This window comes from Adiantum capillus-veneris, chromosome 25 (genome assembly GCF_014529385.1).
Source record: "Adiantum capillus-veneris isolate H3 chromosome 25, ASM1452938v2, whole genome shotgun sequence".
NCBI lineage: Eukaryota > Viridiplantae > Streptophyta > Polypodiopsida > Polypodiales > Pteridaceae > Adiantum > Adiantum capillus-veneris.
Window position 1 is genome coordinate 41,700,596 of NC_140955.1, and position 6,817 is coordinate 41,707,412.

Consider the following 6,817-nt stretch of genomic DNA (forward strand, 5'->3'; position numbering starts at 1 on the left):
ATTTGTTGATTGAAAAGCATGCTTGTAGTTTTCTTCAATTAGATCACATTCTAGTTGTAATTTGTAGGTGAAAACACTATTGCTAGGATTGTTTTATCGTAAGGGTCAACGTCCTATCTACGATCGATGAGATGGAGAGAGCGTAGACAACAACTCTTTCGATGCCAAGTCCGGAATACTGGTGGAGCGCGTCGACGGAGAGTACATTGGAGGACACGCTCTTAGAGGTGCCGCCGAGCGTAGCCTTGACTTCTTTCGGTAAGAATATATGCTTCCTACTATGCGTTATTGGACTATGTTACATAAAGTAAAAATACGCATATTTTTTTCTTTTTTTAGCTGGCTTGTGCGGACATTTACTGCGGAGCACACCTACATTGTTGATATGTTTTTTGGATGTGGTGGCTTGGGCAATGTTTGCGTTGAGTTGTCTAGACACTGTCTCTGCATAGATAGTGATCCAGAGGTCTTCCATCAATATCTTTCACGCTTCAAGGCTCCATATGTACGTGCTATTTCAGCAGTTGATGCAGATAGCGATGAGGAGACTGATTGGCAACAATATGAGCCCGGATCACATTGCCCTTGATTGACATCAACATTGATATTATCTATCATTTTTTCTAGTTTGTGATTTTTATGGAACGACGTGTGACCATGGTGTTCGGGTGCCACTTTTTTGGTATTACTGAAGACATGTTGTTGGTGTTGATCGTCCTTATCAATTCAGCCATGATTTCATATTTATTATACTAGATAGAAGTTTGTTGAGAGCTTTGGATTTACCAAAGTAATATACCAACATATGCTTTTTTGCTTATGTAATTTCTTCTTCCCGTGAGCATTCGCTGCTGCACGGAAGCAAGTATGGAATGGGAATTTTTTTAGTTTGAATTTTCATACCATTATGCTACCAAAATTTTGATTGCTTATCAATATCATCATGCTTTTTGTTCATGTTTGAAAACATAATCATGATTTCACGTATACAGAAAAGTTAGTCAAGCTTCACGGAAGCAAGTATGGAATGGAAAAAAATTTTGTTTGTATTTTTGCGCCGTTATGCTGTCGAAATTTTGATTGCTTGTGAATATAATCATGCTTTTTGTTCATATTTAGAAACATAATCATGGTTTCATGTATACACAAAAGTTAGGCAAGCTTCACGGAAGCAAGTATAGAATAGGAAAGCTTAACAAAAGTTAGGCAAGCTTTCACAGAAGCAAGTATGGAATGGTTTTATTTTTATTTTTCACGTTGTTATGCTGTCAAAATTTCATTTGCTTGTCAGTATTTCTTTACACTGTCGGTCTAAGAATATATATAGTTTTATATATAATATTTATATTATATATATAATATCTTTCTATTTATTTATTTATATGTGTGTGTTTATGTACGTAAGGAGATCTTCAACTCGGTAAAGTGTTTTTAAGTACTTGTTTATACAATATATATAGTTATTTATACGTGTGTGTTTATGTACATATGCAGTTCTTCAACTCAGTAAAGTGTTCTTAATTACTATTTTATATGCAAGAGTCTATGCGTGTTTCATTACTTTGAGATCTTCGCCGAAACAAGTACAACCATCAATATTTTTTAGATTCCTAGTTTCAAATTGGCTTATTAGGCATTCATCCTTGTTTGCAACAACACCTACATGGACAGGAAAGTATATTCTACTAAAAGTAGGGTAAATACTAAAGACATGCTCATCTTTTTCTTGCATTATATAAAAAACTCACATAGATTTTCTTTACATTTTTGGCTTTCAAACAGCTTGTAGTTACATTTGATGGTTCAGTTTAGCTACAAGATATCAACAATACCCTAAATTATGACAGATCTTGAAGATGTGTTAGTAGACCAGGCCGATTAAAAGTATCACAGCTACTTCAATAATAATAAGTCAGACAGAGACATATGAATTATTCTCGCCAAGGCACTGAAGAGTGGAACACCATCATATAGTTAAAATAAGCATCATATAATTAAAATAAGTTGTTTACATGATTACGTAGGGAATCAAACCTGCACACACACACACACACAGTACAACTTGCATCACACTAGTACAATTTATCATGTGCTAGTGCATATTTATTTAACTATATTATTTAGTGCATAATTATTTAAATCTTGCCTCAATCTTCTACCACATTAGAGCTAGAGATGTCGACCAGGTTGATTGTGCGTTTGCAGACAAGCAAATGGTCAATCTCCGCCTGTAAAGCGGCCCTTCGAGAGCTATCTATGTACCCCCATGTCTCCCACTTGCCCAGAGCTTCTCGCATTGTCTCAAAGCCATCATTGAGTTCCTGGTCTCTGGTGTTGCGAGCGCGATTAAGGTGGTTGAACATCCGGATCGCCTTGTTTGTGTCACGCTCTCTTTGTGTAAACGTCTTCTTTTCTTCAAGGGGTGCATTGGGGGGGAGTTTGTGAAGCTCTTCATGGATTTTTGCAACTACCTCATTACCATTACTAGCATATCCTATAGGCATTGTATAAGTACAGGGAAAATGAAAAAATCTCTCTTGATTAGCACCTCCGATTCACTTGTGCAGCATATGGTGCTTGCCTTGTAACATTTATATAGGCTAAAGCACCATGCTCTCAAAAAGCATTGATAGTGATGGAAGAGTGGCATGTGTTAGTGACATGAGGGGTCCCACGCAGCATATGCTAACTGCTAAATTGGAGCGTGCAATAATATATGCATGATTTGTCAATATGAATATAATAATCGTCTACTACTCCACCACTAACTTTTAAAGTGGGGTGTGCAATAAAATATGCATGATTTGTCACTACGATTATTATTCCCCTATAAGATTTATAAGCATCTAAAAGTGCAATGAGTAGACAACACTAACTGCCTCTCTAAGGGCTCGGGAAACACTATGATTATTATTCTTCTATGAATACTATAGGCATATAATAGTGCAATGAGTAACCACCACAAACTGCCTCTCTAAGGGCTCGGAAAACATTATTTGTGGACCCGGCTTTGGAACCTTTTCACACGCATATGAATAGGAAAACTCTCTCTCTCTCTCTCTCTCTCTCTCTCTCTCTCTCTCTCTCTCTCTCTCTCACACACACACACACACACACACACACACACACATACGTGACACACACACATGTGAGTAGAAAGAGTGCACACAACCTCCTTCTTCACAACAAAACTCCACTTTCATCTCAATTAAAATGTGGGATATTTATAAAATATATAAATTAAACCAACACATAAACAATTCTATACCAAGATACTAAATGAAATAATTTGAACCGGCCTGAGAACCTTCTTGCCCAAACTTGAGCCGGACTTTTTTCATTTTGAACCTATCTTTCCTCTCTCCCCCTCATCTCCCACTCTCTCTCTCTCTCTCTCTCTCTCACACACACACACACACACACACACACATGTGAGTAGAAAACGTGCACACAACCTCCTTCTTCACAACAAAACTCCACTTTTACTTAACTCCACTTTCATCTCAATTAAAATGGAGGATATTTATAAAATATATACATTAAACCAACACATAAACAATTCTATACCAAGTTACTAAATGAAATAATTTGAACCGGCTTGAGAACCTTCTTGCCCAAACTTTAGCCGGACTTTTTTCATTTTGAACCTATCTTTCCTCTCTCCCCCTCATCTCCCACTCTCAGGCTCTCTCTCTCTCTCTCTCTCTCTCTCTTTGTCGGTACTCTCACACCCCGATCCTATCTCTATTTCACAAGTATGTTTTTCTCTCTCCGTCTAATCCTTCTTCTCTCTCCTTCCCTCGGTACTTATTTAACATACCACAACGCCACCTTAGAGAGCATACATATGAGTGGAATCCATGCTTCTATAAACTCGAAAAAGCATCACCTTTAGCAAAAAAACACGAATTGATTAACTTGCAAATAAAATTAACCCCTAGGGAGGCAACCTACACTGAAGCCGAACAGTGGGTGATGGCCTTAGTTTTTGCTTGCAGGAAGTTCAAGGTGTATCTCATTGTGCGAAAGTTTTTTGTGCTAACGGCCAATAATTTATTGCCAGAAGTAGTGTTACACTCGAAACCAGGGAAACGGATAATGAAATGGGTGATAGAGCTACAAGAATTTGAGTTTGAATTCAAAGTTGACCATACAAGTCGATCTCGAGTGGCAGATATTCTAGTCAGCAAGGCGGTTGATTTGCCAATCTATCCCAGGGTGGTGCAGGATGAAACCAAAGAGGAGCCTGACTTAGCGGAAGCTTTTACCATGTGGTTTGATGGAGCATATAGAAGGGTAATACAAAAAGTAGGTGGAGGTGTGGTGATACGAGATCCACGCAACAGGGTGATCTTTTCAAAGTCTACGATTTGGAGGATGTACATACCAATAATGAGGCGGAGTATCTTACCCTCCATTTAGGTTTGAAACAGTGTGTCGAGTTTGGTATATCGAGGTTGGTGGTGAAAGGTGATGCGATGTTAGTCATCAAGCAGTTATTGGGCCAATGGCAGGTGAAGCGGGATTCATTAAAGCATTGGTTCTATGCCATCAAGAAGTTGCTGAAGTTTTCTGAGGAGGTTCAGTGCAAGCATGTTAGAAGAGAGCAGAACCAAGAAGCAGATCAGCTTGCAAGCAACAAAGTACAAGTGCAAGTTGCAGGTATATATGTGGCCCCAGCCACCTATGCTGGTCGTGAAACCTTGAAAGAGATTGAAGACTTTTTGGATATCGGTCAATGCTCTGAAAGGTTGTCGAAGCTACAAAAGCAGAGGGTAGTACAGAAATCTCGCAAGTTTACACTTATAGGGGAGGATCTTATGATCTATGGATGGGATGAAGTGCTGCGAAGGGTACTTTATAAGGAAGAAATCGGTATGGTGTTGCAACAATGTCATGAGGAAAGTGGGCATCAAGGTAAAGACCAGGTTTTGTTTCGAATCTTGAGAGCAGGTTTTTGGTGGCCGTCGATAGTACATGATGTGCCCTATTGGTGCAAAACCTTCCATGAATGTCAGACTATGGGCGAGAGGAGGCTGATAGCCGAATCACAGGGAGCTATCATTACCCAAGATGATTTTGAGAAGTGGGGTTTGGATGCCATTGGTCCACTCCCGAAGTCGGCAAGCGGTAAAAAATACATTATATTGGCAATTGACTACCTTACCAGGTAGGTCGAGGCCAAGGCTGTCAAAGAGGTAAATGCAAATGTGGTAGCTCAGTTCGTGTTTGCCAGCATTTGTTGCCGTTTTGGTGTTCCATGGGTGCTGATCTCTGACAGAGGCCAAGGATTTTGAAGCAAATTGGTGCGGGCTTTAGTGGAAAAGCTGGGTATCCAACACCGCTTCTCTTCGCCATATCACCCGCAGTGCAATGGTCTAGTAGAGAGTGCCAATGGGCAAATTGTGAAGATGTTGACCAAGTATGTTTATAAGCAGGTGACAAAGTGGGAGGTGAACTTGGAGAAGTGTTTGTGGGCCTACCGCACATCCTACAAGGTGGCCACAAACTTCACTCCATTTGATCTGGTTTATGGTAAAAAGGCGGTTTTGCCAGTGCATGCACAACTAGGTGCATTGAAGGGTATGTGGCATGTCAGCGCCACTCAACAGGACGTGTTGCAAGATCGGATCACTAGTTTGGAGGATTTACAGATGGATAGGGAGGCTGCGGCAGACTTTTATGTGAAACAGAGAGATAAATGAGTGGCGAAGTTCAACAAGAGCTTGCCAAACAAGGAGATTCAAGAGGGAGATATGGTGATGAAGTATGAGAGCTACTTGGACTTTACCTTCCAAAAGAAGTTCAAGAAGAAATGGACGGGTCCGTACAAAGTGCATAAAGCATTTCTGAATGGGACCTATCAGCTGGTGAGAGCCAATGGCAAGAATTTGAGGCATAGGGTGAATGGTGTGTGGCTCAAACTGTACTTTGACAGAGAGTTAGTGCCTGACATACACCAGATTGTAGCTACGTGGGTTGGGCAACCAACCTAGACAAAGGGAGATTATGAAGAGAGAGGACACCTTGTACATACTCTGTACATAGCATGTACATACAGCTATGGTTTTTTACTTCATTCCGTGCTTGTCAAGTGCTGCAGTTTTCAGGTTCAAAAGTGTGCTTTTAGTTAAGCATGAATGCTCAACAAGAGGGTTGGGCAATGATGGTGCACCTAAAACATGTCGATGCCAGATAGGGGCTCATGCAAGGGTATGGATGCATACAGGTGCACGTAGCGTTGTTGGGGCAGGTGTCTAAAGCCATAGCAGCAAGAGGATAGCGGAAATGTATGCTTAAAGTGGCTTTTTAGGCCAAAGGTACAGCTGAGTGGTCCAGATGGGATGACAGGTCGAGATGTCCGAAATGCCAAAACAGTGTCCTAAAAGGTAGTGCTCAGTGTGCTCTAGAAGTCGGTCTAGACGGCTCGTCAAACGGAGCTTCGGTGCTCTAGATATTGCAGTTTAAAGAAAGGGTATGTAGCAGATCCCCGACAGACAGGGTAGCTGGGGACAAGTGGCACGGGCCGGTGTCAATGCATACATTTGTAGAGCTTGAGTTATGGGGCATGCCGGTCTTCTCGGAATACGAATCGGAGCTCCGGATAGCAAGATATGGTCAGTAGAAGATTTTTCGGGGGCCGGGTCTAAGCCCACTTGTCCGCAAGGGAGTATGTGCCATTTGGTAGTTTTCGGACCCCGCCAATGTTCTCGGTAATAGGTTGTGCTGTGCGGAGTTAGCAGGAAGTGACGGCACGCAAATCAAAGCTCGGAGCGGGAAGTTATTGCAAGTCAAAGTCGGCAGTTAATAAATGAAA